Source organism: Acromyrmex echinatior, chromosome 9 (assembly GCF_024713525.1).
Source record: "Acromyrmex echinatior isolate Ae372 chromosome 9, ASM2471352v2, whole genome shotgun sequence".
Taxonomy (NCBI): Eukaryota; Metazoa; Arthropoda; class Insecta; order Hymenoptera; family Formicidae; genus Acromyrmex; species Acromyrmex echinatior.
In genome coordinates, this window is record NC_141860.1 from 5,537,673 (window position 1) to 5,552,607 (window position 14,935).

The window sequence follows — 14,935 nt, forward strand, 5'->3', positions numbered from 1 at the left end:
ACGGCCGTTTTACGTTCATAATTTATTATGCTATATTATGTCACTTTCGAAATGCATCTGATATAAAGAACGTAATAAATTGCTCTTCACAAACTTAACTTCTTAGACTTAACTCGTCGCCTTTTGCTTGTTAGACTTTAACTAATATCACATCAATAACCATGAGTAGTGACTTCTGCAAGTCCAACGAACCCGTTCGCTCAGATAAGAGTTGATTGAGTGGCCGCGGAAGAGTCGGCGTTGCGAGCAGATTTTAGAATCGAATCTACGAAAGTACGATGCGAAGCAAGGAAGCGAGGAAGCGAGAAGTTTATGGCGCGTCGAGCCGTAAAACTTAAGATCGATCGCCGCGGGAAGTGTGCCGTCGTTGTGCCGTCGATCTAACGGCAGCGTTACCTTGCAACTTCTTAAACGAATAATCTCGTTCTCTCGCTTAGTTGTTCGCGCGAGAATTACATCCCGGTTACTCTTGAACAGTACAGTCGCACGTGGAATCGCGTACAACGGTTTCGTATGCGGTTAATCGAGACGAACTATATACGCATAATTTCCTTTTTTCTATATTGTTTTCGAACACTCTAAAAAAATAGGAGTGTGCATTTAACATCATGAATGTTAAAGACAATTTACATTTTCGATGATGACAAACATCAACATATAGCATGCTTTTTATTTGGTGATACAAGTCTACACTTGAGTCATTCATCTTATTACTTTCTGAATGCTAATAGAGATAAAATGATGTTTGTATCGATTTGATGTGTCATTAAAAATTGGGAAAGTATAATTACCTAGAATGTGATTTAACATCATAGTTTAAATACAAAGAAATAGGGATGTAAATTTAACTTCACGAGTGTTAAATAATTCTCACTGTATTATAGTATTGATATAAACATCAACGTGGTATGGATTTAACATCACGGTTCAAAAATAAAAAGTAGAAGTATGGATTTAACCATGAGTGTAAAATTCATCATATTCTCAGATTTATATCAACACCATGACGGTAAGAATTATATATAAATGTCTCGTAATGTTAATCCATACTAATATCTTTTACAGTAAAGATTTTAATTCAAACACAAATTTCCTGCTTCACTTAACGCTTGCTGGGTCACTTCGATCTTATCTCTTTAATAGCGAATTCGGTCGCTTGCATTAAACCAGAATTAAGTGCATACTAAAAGCTGCTGTGCATGAAATTAGCAAAATTAAATGTAAAAGAATATAAATATTTTAGATGATTAAATATCCAATAATAATATTGTTACGTTATTTAACAGGATGTACGTGTATTGTTTTCAAAATTAATTATATTATGCCACTACATTTAGATACTTTATATAAAGTAGTCTTTAATGCGCGCTAATCCAGTGTAGTGCAAATCGAATTCACCATGACTGATATCAAGATGGCAAAGAATGCAAATGAAATCTTTTTATCCTCGTTTTCTCTCTCGAGGATAATTCGCTAACAGTTAGACAGAATGGGATTTATCGCCGTCCGTAATTTTCTTTATTTTAATTCTCTCTTTCGCATCGGTTTCATTATGCAAAGCCTTTGTAACTATTGCAGCCGCAACCGCAGTTATTTAAAACTTCTTTGTTTTCATTATCGATTTAAATATACCGCTTATGCTACTTTTTCTCTCGCGGTGAAGCTTGTTCCAGATGATAAATTTTGTTCCTTCTTCTCTCTCCCGATTCTGTTTGTTCTTTTCGTTGGGTTTGTTAAATTAATTCGACTGCGGTGAGAGAATATGGTGTGGACATAATAACTGGCATACGATCAATATTAGAAAATTTGTATTTATTCGTTAAATAATACCCCTCGCTTCATTTCGCTATCATTTTTCGCAACGCGACGTGCATGTGGTAGCCTTGCGGTATAAATTTAATTAATAATTTAATAGTATTCTTTTGATATTACTAGTAATTACGTATTCAGTAATTATGTATTCAGATATCGAACGGCTATACTTCCGACCCAGTTCGCGCGTGTCTCTCTCTTATTCATTATTTCGTAGAATCAATGCATGTTATATTACTTCGATATATTATTATTTTGTTGAAAAGATATTTTTAACTTTATTCGTTGAATATGCTCTTTACAAAATTAATGATATAGTAATAGAGTGATTAAAAATTAAAGAACGTATATCAAATAAAATATTATATCGTGTATAGCGCAGCTTCGTTAGATAATGATTAGACATTTGATTCTTATGCAATTTCATATTTTTTTTTAGAAAGCAGATTGGAAAGTAACATAAAAATAGAAATCGTCTTATTAAAAAAAACATTCTAAAAATGTATATTTATTTATGCATATCGTGCATATTTGCATATTTGTGCAAATTTGTATATTCTGTGCATGTCTGTAAAAAAATATCTGCATAAAAATCCAATATCTAATGATGATCAGATCAGGCAACTAATATAAGCTCCAGAAAGATGTGAAAATAATGATTTTTTTCCCTCCCCTCCTTTTTTCTGCCTCTGTTTTTCTTTTAATTGAGTCACAATAAAATCTGCTTTTATGCATCCTGTCCATTTCATCTTCCCCCCAACGCGTCAATGGATTCTTAAATATCACGTTACAGGATTACGGGAACAATATACTTGACCCAATTCAATTATTTATAATTTTGATAAAAATAAATATATTGTATTATGATTATGTATTATTATAAATCTTATAGATCTATAATAATTAGATCTGCAATATTATAGATCTTTTTTTCAATCGTAACAGTAGACATAATGAAGCAAATGGTATTCAGACAAGATCAAAATTGGAATGTTTACGAGAACCATCTAAAATGGTAACTACAATGAGATTTTAAAGTGTCAAATTTAAGCTTTAAAATGTAAATCGATTATTTTCTTCACATTTGACTATGATTGGTCATTTTTTGTTACACTAATGTAAGATTAGCTTCATTCAATTTCATTCAACTTACTCTTTATCTTTTTCTGATTCTAAGAACTAGAAAAGGGTGAACAATAAATTAAACCGAGATTAAAGTTAATCTTACGGTAAAATCGCGCCTTAAAGTCTAAAGCTCAAGTTTTAATGCTTTCCATTTTGCGACACAAGTCGACATAAGTGTCTTTCTATTCTTGTTACTCTTTGTCAAGAAAAATAGAATGACGTTTGTGTCGACTTATGTCATTAAATGGAAAGCATCCATTATTGTTTATAATTGTTGAAAAACAATTTTTAAATCTGGTATGTATAAAAGAAGTTAAAGAAATATTTACTTGGAAAATAATCGATAAAACAATAATCGATGAAGGATCTCCTTAACATCTCATTATATAAATACTGCTTAAAAAAATAATTAGTCCCAAAACACAATAATAGGTGCAATAAGCTTTAAGAAATTGATCAATCATAGTCGAATGTGAGAAGAATAATTGATTATGATTAGTCCACATTTCTTAAGATTTTAATTTAAAGTTTACTATAATCTTATTTTCATTCAATTGAAAACGCAGCTGATTTACTATCGTATGTTCCATGCATAGTTTTAATATTTTATCCAAATTATGCAGATATTTATAATTTTGAGTGGGGCACCTTGATGAGGCACTCCAAATTTTTGGCACTTTTCATTAAAGAACCATCTTAATAAAAAAAATAATAAGCAATGGAAAAAACATTGACAGAAGAAAGCTGGGTGTGCCACGCCGCAAAGGCATTTAAGGGTTAAAATACCAAGCGCGTTTAAAAAGATAGAATCGGGGTCCACTGTGTACGTCGCGCGCGCTTTATACATGTATGCGCTGATGTATGTGTGTATTTTGTGTGTGTGTGTGTGTATGTGTATGTGTGTGAGTGCGTGCCGGAAAGAAAAGGAACACCCACGTCGATCCGATATCGACATCTCAGACGATTGAAAGAAAAATGTATACGGTGCTCCGAAGAATTTCTCGTTACGAATCATTCTCGGCGAGATCGGAGCGGAGGAACCAGACGTCGTGTCGTGCCCGATACGATTCTCTTCCGAGAGTCCGGCGTAATTCGGCCGTTTCTCCAAACACTCTCCATCTCTTTCTCTCCCCCACGCATCGTACGCACGTCGCACATCGTCTCTCGTACCCTCGCTCTCGTCCCCTCCACGTTTCGCTGCATACTTGGAGCAGGTAACGTGCCAGCGCAATGGCGCCTTACTGGCTGCACCTGGGATAACCGTTCGCCAGGTTAGGCCTTACGTTGATTGGCCGATTGGCGTAAAGTCGGGCGCGGATTGGCCAACGGCGGCGGCTCCATCGGCACGTAGGTTTAATCTCGTTTACCGTAGGCGCGCTGGCGTTCAGTTTAAGTTACCTCGGCCGGTCGGTCGGTCGGTCGGTCGGTCGGTCGGATGGACGATCCCGTCCGCTCGCGTTACAAAGTTGAAACCGGACGTAACGTCTCGGTTCCTCGGTTCCTCGGGGGGCCCGAAATTGCCCCTTCGTCGTCGATCGTCGCCGTCGCAGTTCGTAAGTCCGTCGCGTCGTAGGAGCGTGCGCGGACGCGACAATCGCGACGGACCGACACCGGTTGGGCCATCGCTCGTGCGCGAACGCGAGCGAGGACGCGGGAGAGAACGCTCAACGCGCACAAGGCAAGAACGCGTCCGCACTTCGCCGCCAGCGCGATGACACGATCGCGGTGCGCTCGCGCGTTTCTCGCGCGTCTGTGTTGAATTCTCTAGCGCGTCAGCGCTAGCCTAGCCTTCCTCCGCCGCTTCAGCAAAACGGCAATCGTCCGTGCGTCTGCGTTGTGTGTCACGCGTAACGTACGCTCGCGGGCAACGTACACACGTATATCGGAATTGAGGTACGCGTGTTTTGTGTGTGTAGTATGTGTGGTCTGTGAGAGCGAGAGAGAGAGTGTGAGCGGCGGGGGGGGGGGGAGGGGGGGAGAACGGACAGGCGCACTCGCGCGCGTAACGGCTTCGTTTCTTGAGTTTCTTCTCCGTCCTGCTCTCGTCGGTAAATCGCGGCCGCTCCGAATCACCGTATACGCGTGTGTACCGCGATTGGTCGGCGCGTGGTATTTTTGAAAAGTCGTATATTTCCCCCCTCGCGCCTTCCGCTCTCTTTCGTTCCCTTCGGTTACCCTTCGTCACCGTCCCTCGCTTCTTTCTCGCCCGTTATAACTTCGTCGTAAGAACGACGAGAAAATCCACGGTCGTCGCGTCGACGCCACGCCGTATGGATGATTTTGAGAAAGCAGTCCGGTCGCGTCCCGCCCGTCTCACACGTTCCTTACGTTCCCCACATTCCCCGCACGAGTCTCAAGTCCGACGAAGTTACCGCGACATACAACGCGACTCGTCATCATCGCGCGATAGGCGTCTCTTCGGCACGTTTTCGTAGCGAATTCTTGGGAAAACTTCTTTTTACAAGCCTCGATTTTTGGACGGAACGAAATATTCATTCCAACAGATTCACGGGCGATCCATCCGTATGCATTAAAAACCCTGATGAGTGCTGTCAAAGGATGCTTTCTAGTAAAATATTGTACACAGATCACACATACCTGTTTCTATTAATGTGTATTAATTTCAACTTACTCTTCAAGTCTCTTTCCAATTCTTAGGCTAATTCTACAATGTGCTCTTTGTTTCCTGTTTCTTGCTGTTTGTCTCTGTTTGTCTTTTGCCTTTTTGGTCAATAAGACAAGAGATAAACAGCAAGAAACAGAAAACAAAAAGCACATTGTAGAATTAGTCTTAGATGAAGAATAATTGAATTGAGATTGAAATTAAACTACACTGGTACATTGTAAAAAATATTTGTTTGAATAGTATTAAATATTTACTAAATGTAAACATATTTTATTTGATATAAGAACTATAATATTAATTTAAGTGTCATTTTTTATTGAGTAAATATTTATTTATTGTAAGTTAATATTTAGTAACATTTAATAAATTTTTTAAATATAAAATCAGGCAATAATACAACACAATGAATTATTACAGTCTTATTGTTTGTCAGTTGTGTTAAACAAGGAACATTGGCAGCTTATTTAGCAGAATATTTATTTTGCAACTGTTGGAAATTTTATTGGCTATTCGCTAATTAGATTATATTCTTAGTTATTCTGCGTAAATATAATCCAATCAACGCGAAGATAACTTCCAACAGCTGTAAAATAAATATTCTACTGAACATAGTTATTGTATTGCACTATCTTTTGCTAGAAACCACCAATAGTCTCACTATAAATGCTGTGAAGTATTTGATTGATCAGATCAAAATCAGAAGAAAGAATTTTACTAATTGATCAATGAAAGAATGTTTCAAAGCATTTTGCAGCACGCTGACGGTATCCTAGTTGTAAAACCGTCATTTCAGGTTGCCGGTTGATTGTTCTACTTTAGCCAATCACAGAGCAGTTAATACGAACTAGCTGTAACGTCATTGGCTAAAATAGAATCCTCAATCGAGAATTGCAACTGGCAATCCATCATGTAGTTACGGTTTAACAGAATTTTGGGTCTTGATTATTATAGAAAAATGAAAAGTGAAAATTTTGATGTATGTATTCAGGTACATAATACATAATGCTTAGTAATAGGTAATACATAATACATAGTATATGATACAAAAACATTCACTTTTCATATTTCTATCCTAAGGAAAAATTGTTATACGATTGATCCTCTGGCCATGAAGTGACAAACTTTTGATTCTCCCGTCGTTTTTGTAAGCTTTAGTAAGTTAGAATGAGTGATCACTTTCTAAATTCTTTGGAGTGAAATGTCTGCTTAAGAATGAAAATTGAGCTAGTTTTGAACAGGAGTGGTTCAATTTTCAATCTTTAACAGTAAGATTTCACTCTTGAAAATGAGATTTTTTCACTCTAAAAGTTTTAGAGAGTAGTATAAGAATGGGATAATATATATAGGATGTCCCAAAATTAACGATAAATATTTTAAAGACAGATTCTTCATAACATTTTAAGAAAAACAAAAAGTTTAATATGAAAATACTAATGTTATGATTGATTACGATGGTTTTCACAAATCATTTCAGAAAGAGTTTAAAGATTAGAATCTCGCGTGTTCAGGAATGGCAAGAAGATGGATAGTGTGAAGGTCCACGAATTTCATGCCTTTGATAATAAGAAAATTCATCACACTAATCATCCCTAAGTTTGCGAAAATAATTCTAATTTTGTTTAATTCTTATTTGTTTTTAATTTAACTATGTTTTGATATTTTTTAATTTTTAAGCGCTATCATTTTTTAAAACTATCATAACTTCAGAATTTTCTCTGAATATTAAACTTTTCTAGATCTTCTACAATAAGCCATTACCTAACTTTCAGTTTTAAGACGTAAAAAATTGATTAATCATAGTCAATTATTCTTCTCACATTGAGTGTAATTAATCAATTTCTTACAGTTTAAGACTTAAAGATCGCTCTTTAAAACTTTTGAAATAAAAGCTCACTTTGAAAAGTGTAATCTTACTCTTAAAGATTGAAAACTAAGTCACTCCTTTTCAATTTTCACTCTTTAAAATGAGATTCTATTTTAAAGAATTTAGAGAGTAAATAACGACTTATTATTAAAAATCCATTCGTCTAAAAATATTACGATCTCTCTTAAAAATATTTATCAGTTTTGGAACCCTTTTTGTATAAAAAGAAACGTTACATCTATCTTTCTTTCTCACTTTTGTTCTAATAGATTTGCTCGTTGTCAGATTTTCATACAAACGATCTATTTTTTATCACTGCACTTTCTGAACTAGTGCACACAGTGCAATAAGTTGAAATAAAACAAATATACGTTCAGAGTCCAGTAATAAAACAGATCTAAAGATAAAAAACAGATCTAAAAGTCTTTAATCCTCGTATTCATAATCAGGCCTTATATTTAAGGCTTCCTTAAATTTATCTTTAGATACTCTACGAATTATTTCATTGGCTGCAGCATCTGAAGATAAATTTAAGGCTTCCTTAAGTACAAGGTCTGACTATGAATACGGGTATAAAAGTATGAGTTTCCAGCGGAAAGTTTGAATTCATCGATGACAGGTAGATCTCGCGGTCAGCCGTGCCTCTTCTTTGTCCAACCCGCGAAATCAGTCGCACGGATCGTCAACGCCGGTGATTTCAACGGAAATCGATTTTCTCGCTCGCTTCTGACTTCGGCTCGGAATCACGAGCGCGCGTCGCGGCCGTCGTAATTCCGAGGCGACGCCGACGCTGCGAAAGAACGCCGAACGCCCCAGAGAGCGATCCACGACAAGGCGCGTTTTTTCTCGTATCCACGCGCGACGGCGGAGAATGCCGAAACTTTCCGAGATTTTCGCCGCTTTCGAAGGCTCGGCACGACGGCCCAACGAATTCGGATGGAATCGCGCGCGAGTGAAGTGAGCTCGTGGATCACCGATTTAGTGTCTTTATCTACTGATCGCTTCATATGTGATATATAGAAAGCAAGAAAGAGAGAGAGAAAAAGAAGGATCAAGTAGGATCAATGAACCAAATATCCTGCAGTTTCTAATCGTCGTGAATTAAGTGACCGTAGTGCGAAGGTGTGCGACGGAGTCGCGGAAATTGACGGGAATTTCCGTTCCAGCGTATGCTGTTGTGTAGTGCATTTGTGTGTGTACGGTGTAAGGTTAGGATTGTGCCGTTGGGAGAGAAAGAGTGGCCTTCCCTCTAGAAAAAGGGAGGGGAAAGGAGAGAGGAAAGGATCGACGTTGCGCGCGATCGCGATCGCGGAAAACGGAATATCGGAATCAACGACGGCGGGCGGAGCGAAAGGGGTGGCAGTCCTCGATCGAGATCTGGATTACGCGGGCGCGTCGAGGATCGCCAAGATTTTGCCAATTCGTAAAAAAGGTGAGTGCCCGTTTGTAAAGTAAACAGAGAAATCGAGAGTGTTTGTGATGGTCGAAAGAGCTCCGAGATTTCCTTCGGAGGCTTTACATTCGCTTTACCGAAATCGAGTCGAATTCGGGCAAAGTTGCCCGATCGTTCTCGATTCGAGGAGAACGTACGAGAAACCAGTTATTTCCGTTTACGATGAACGTTTATTTATGCTCGTGTTGCTCTTCGTGTCTCGAGTCTCGAGTCGTCTTCGAGTCGGTCGGGCATGATCGATCAAACAGCTCCGACGTTGGCTCTCCGTTTCGAATAGTTTGATCACCCTAGTTTGCTAAAATCTCAGATTCTAACCTTCTTCTTCTTGATGAATTTATATTTAGTAGATTTTTTTTCTCTTAAGTATAATATAAAATCATAATAATATAGATCAAGATGATATAAGTAGAAATCAATTTGGGAAAAATTATGATATCGTTTTCTTACCTCAAAAGTGACACAAGTAAAAAAATAAGTTTTTTTCAGAAAAGAAGAGAAACTATTTTTCAACTTGATATGAAAAAATTATTGATTAATTAAATATTACTGGCAAAAAAATATATTCTTAGAAACATGATCAAATGTTATGCTTATCATTTTTGTTTCACAATTCTTAATTCTTAAAATATTATTCTTTTTGAGTTGTGATGATTTGAATATTCTAAAATGTTGTAACAAATCAAGAATAATTTGTTAAAAATGACACATTCGAAATATGAACACATAATTTTACTGAAAGAATATGCTTGCACAGTTTGTTTACAAACTGTGTTATGTTTTTGTGTTAATTTTTTACATAATATTTGTATTACTGTCTCATAGATTGATTTTGTGTTAAATTAACACAAAAATTTGAGTGAACATAAAATTTTGAGTGGACCGTGAATGTTTATAAATTTAACATACCTACATTTTTCTAACTTACTTATAGCAATAGCTCGAATATCGTATTTTTTTAGTTGTTCACTTTTAAAGTAAGGAAATTCGATACATTTTTTACAACGATTTTGTGATTCATTTTTGACAATTATTTTTAAATAATTTTTTAACTAATATTAAGAAATTACTTAATAAGCATTATCATGTTAAACATTCATCACAATCATTGTCAAAAGTGTATCAAATATTATTATTATGACTTTTCTTCAAATAACTTTAACTTGATGTCATCTTGATTTTGTTATGATATATTCTGTATTCTACCTGAGTTTTAGCTGAATTTCTTGCAACTCCTTTATCTTTTTTGTCTTTTTCTCCAACATGGAGAGAAAAAGAGAAAACATGAACCATACAAGAAGTTCGGTTGAAAAGTACAGGAGCCTTATTCTCGATAAACATTATATACTACAAAAATAATTTATAGAGAAATTTATAATATACTCTCTAAAAAACCTTACACATTTCTTATGGATTTTGGTTCTTGGTCTTCTCATATCTCTTTCTTTTGGGAAATTGTAGTTTCACATGTCTTGATTAAAAGTATCAATGAGCGCTCCTAAAACTAACAGTTTTTGAGATATAACTGATCAAATTGTGGCTAATTTTCATTATTTTTATATATTGGAAACAATCTTGGTTCCACATCCGTCTACAAACTTTGAAAAAATATCCACATGCTGCCACAAAAATACTGCCACTATTAAAAAAGAGTGAAAATATTTGCACTCAATTGAATAAGACTAGCTGATTTTAATTTTTTTTTGGAGTAAGATTTCAATCCTTTAGAATAAGACTTCCTTCCTTTGGAGTGACTCTCATCCCAAAAAAGTGAAATCTCATCCTCCCTCCTCCCCCTAAAAAGGGTGAAAATCTGCCACTCTTATTCAAGAATGCAAATATTTTCACTCTTTTTCAATAGTGTTATTTTCATTCTCTTTTGAAGTGAGATTTAACTCCAAGAAATTTAGAGAGATCGGTACACAGCTCGGAAAACAGATTGCCAATAAAACGCCAATAAATACATCGTCATCTTTCCGCATTCTAGACTTAAAGGCAAATGCTGGTAATGTCCAAAAAAGGTTTGATTTCGCGCCTTTTCAACGTTTGACAACGCTTTGAAGGAAACTTTAATCTCGAGTAAAGCACAGCAGCTGTAAAATCCTATTGAACGCGTTACGGTAGCAACTTCAGCGTCGCCGTCGTCGCGCCGATTCGAACCGATTTCGCCATCACGTACGCTCTCCGGTTAGTGTACTTTCGCGAGAAAGCGGTGTAGCAGCGGAACACACAATTCTGTTGCGCGCGAGACCCCGTTTCGCGATCGCGAGGAAAAGCTGACCCCGCCTGAGAGTTAAAAAGCCTTTACACTTCAGGAAAACGTTGCGTCGATTCCGGCGTGTTTATGAAAGCTGATGGTGATTTCTAATTCGAAACTTGTATTATGTACAAGAAAAAAAAACAGTACAGTAACTGAAGAAAATTGAAGAAAGTAGATAACAAACTCCAACTACGAAATTAGACAAGCGGAATCAATCAATCTAAAGTAAGGAAATACAATGTTAACCGTCTGTACGTGGAAAGAACGATTTTACTGAAGAATTAAAAAATTTAACTAGACGTGAAATAATTCTGTTGTACCATTAAAATAATTGCATATATGAATCTCAAGCATGACGAGCAAAGTCCTGCACAAAGTTTTGACATTCTAGCAACCAGTTTGAGCGTTCTACATAATTATTTTGAAAAATAAACAAAAAATTCAGTCATATGCCTACAACAGTATATGAATAAATAATAGAAGCAAAAATTAGAGTGTTAAATTACTAAAAATTTTATTTAATATAAATACACGAGACAGGATGTTTCGGTTTAATTACAATTAGTCATTTTATTCAGCCATCGTATTGAACTAATAATTATTTTGATTCAAACACAATTATTTTCAAATCTGTATACCGAAAAATTTGTATTAAATTCAACACATTTTACATATCTTACTCGGTCCACTTAAATTTCAATGTAAGATTTAGTACAAGATGAATATATTAGAAAGTAGTAAAAATATTATACTAAAAGCACAAAGAAGGTAATACTGACACAGTTTATAAATAAACCATGAAAGTATATTTTTTTCGTTACAATTAACATTTATGATTTGTTAAATTAACATATATTTTCATCTTAAAATTTATATGTTTTAAAATACATTTTTATATTATTTATTTATTTACTTATGAACTTATTATTCTGATACTAAGAAGTTCTTTGAATATCAATTTAACACAAATTATTTAAATAACACAATTATATTACACAATTATATTAAATTAATATTCGAATATGTTAAAAATTCAACAAAAAATTTTAACGGGAACTTGAGTGGATCGTTTCTAACACAAATTCGCAATGTTCTTATATTGTATTTAGCTAAATTTTTAAATACTTCAATGAAATTCTTCTTCCCGTAGTAATTATAGTTGAATGGACTACAAAAAAATAAGATAGCTATATTAATGAAAAATATGTTATTCACACAAAAATTTATGTCAATGTATTGTTTGGCTCATTAAAAAAAAAGTTTATCTAAATCCTCTTTTCTGTGTAGTAATTATAGTTGGACTACAAAAATAAAAATATTGTCTAAACTCAGGATCGTTTCAAGCCGAGATGCAACGGGTGCAGTGTCTTTAAAAATAATTGTACAACCGATTTTCATATGATTATAACAATGGTGTAGGATTTATATTAATTTTAGATTTAAAGTTTAGGTGAAAGTTGTATGAATTATTTGAATCGATAGAAAAAGACTGGACACTTTGCATCTGAGCACAATAAATGTTTGACGACGCTAAATCCTCCTTTCTATGTAATAATTATGGTTGAATAGACTAAAAATAATATAGCTATATTAACGAAAAATATGTTATTCATACAAAAAGTTTGTGTGTCATTGCACCGTTTGATTCAATTTAGGAAAATGTTTGTCTAAGCAGGAAGAGTATAATTCTCACAGCCTATTACACAAAGTTCTTGTACTTAAAGTCTATATAATTATATTATTGTCCTGTTGTTTCACCACTATTTTAGTTTGTACTAACGAAGCAACGGTCCAACTACATCAAGATAGTTTGACTAATAGTTTCTGTATTGTAGTATTGTCGCAGCTACAAATATTAAGTTATATTTGTTACCGTGACTGTATTTTAATAGTCCTTACAATTACTTTTATTCTCATAACTTTATAAACTGATTTGCGTGATCTTCACATTCATATCATAGACTTGCCAGCAGTACTTTGTTTCTTCTTACAATAAGTGTTTTAATTGTAAGCCTAAAGATCTGTTTTTTTTGAAGAATGTTCTAAACCGGTATACATTTATGTAATAAGTTGAAATGAAAACAAATTATTCTATATTTGTTTTATTGTAATTTATTGCACCAATGTACATCGGTTCAGAACATTTTTTCGGAAAAGAACACATTTTAAGTTATAAATTAATCTCTCTAGACTTTTTTTTTATGAAGAATATTGCTAATTAATAGATAACTATATTAATTACACAAAAAATATTTTTTTGCCTTAATTAACAATTTAGAAATATTTTTGCCCGTAAATTTGCAAATATTATATGGTCATCGCATTGTCTTTTTCATTTCACGGTAATTTCCTTGATTTACTTTTTTTATATACATTTTTTACCGCTTATTTACATATTTTATTTAAATTTTCTCTTTGAAGAAGCTCCATCCAAGTCTGAATCTTATGAAATTATTTCATTCTACATGCAGGAAATGTATGTGAAGTTAGCATCCGCCAACATTAAAATTTCATAGTCTGATTAGAGTTTCCACTTTATTTTGAAGAGGCTAATATGCAGGAAAATATAAGAGCGCGCGACTTGAAAAAATTCCGGATCTACTGTTCACCGGTGGCAGCACTCCGTTTGCTGAATCCATTTGTCTTTATTAGCTGTATTTACATCTGAAAGATGCTGCACGAAACGCACGAACGGAATTTTCCGTTTCAATGGTCGCCGTTACGTGCCGTTACATACAGCGGAAATCTGATGGATTTTCATATTCGCGAAATCGATCGTTTCGTAATTCCCACCAATTTTCTCTGATTAATTATCGCTTATTATCGTCCACTCTAATAATTATTTAACGAAATATGCGGACAACTTGTGTTGCATATGAATCGAGTAACATATTTTTCTTCTTGTATCGCGCGTTTTCCATTTTTCTTTTAGGTCTTTTATCTTTATTGTTCGCAGTTTGGAATCTACGGCGATTCGTGCTTCGTCGATTCGAATTTCGCCTCGGCATCATTTCTATTCAGAGAGACGCAGATTTGTACAGCAAACAGTTCTTAAATAGTTATATACCGTAAAAATATCAATAAATCTCGCGTCTATTTTTACCGATCTAGATTAATTTTAATTTCGGTTCAATTTGTTCTTCATCTTTTGCTAATTTTAAGAATTCTAAAAAGATGAAAAATAAGTTGAATTGAGATTAAAGTTAATTTATTGGGTTGGAACAAAAGTTCGTACCGCTGCGAATTTCAAAATTCAAACAGCTGTAACTTTGTTAAAAATAAACGAAATTTAAATTTAAAACTAGGTTTTAAAGCTTAAAATTCCTATTTTCGGAAGATCAGTATGTCTTTCAAATTTCTATGAATTTGATAATTTTTACATACAGAAAACTATATGAATTATATGACAAAATGGGAAATTTTTTTCTCAATTTATGAAACACATGTTGCCTGTCACATGCTAAAAAAAAACTCACGAACATTTTCCACTTTTTAATGTAAAAGTTTAAAGTTTTTCTAACAAAATTATTTGTTTAAGTATCCTTAAAATTTTTTGTTATCGAGTTATTGCGGATTAAATAAAAAGAGCATTTTAACTTTGATTGCTCGTAATTCCGCGAAATAAAACATACCGCAATTTAAAAAAAAATTAAATAGGTTGTTAAAGCTGAAACTTTGCTCTATAGTATCGAATGGTATAATTGCTAAAGTGTTTTCTTTAACACGTATACATGATGCAAATGAAGTAACGCTGCGGACTTTCGTTCCAACCCAATCTATTAGTGGAAACAATCTATT

General features: G+C 34.5%; 1 protein-coding gene across 6 annotated transcripts in view; it reads left to right on the forward strand.

Annotated features, from left to right (window-relative positions):
* The first annotated feature begins 4,272 nt into the window (after nt 1-4,272).
* Nucleotides 4,273-14,935, forward strand: part of LOC105152720 (Ankyrin-repeat, SH3-domain, and Proline-rich-region containing Protein) — a 90,589-nt gene continuing 79,926 nt past the window's right edge. The window contains exons 1-2 of one of the 6 annotated variants that reach the window (XM_087409640.1): nt 4,274-4,830; nt 8,047-8,859. The gene's annotated coding sequence lies outside the window, so the exon portion shown is untranslated. Of the gene's footprint in view, nt 4,831-7,376; nt 8,860-14,935 lie in introns of those variants that run through there. The other 5 variants (XM_087409641.1, XM_087409642.1, XM_087409644.1 and 2 more) reach the window with 5 other exon arrangements.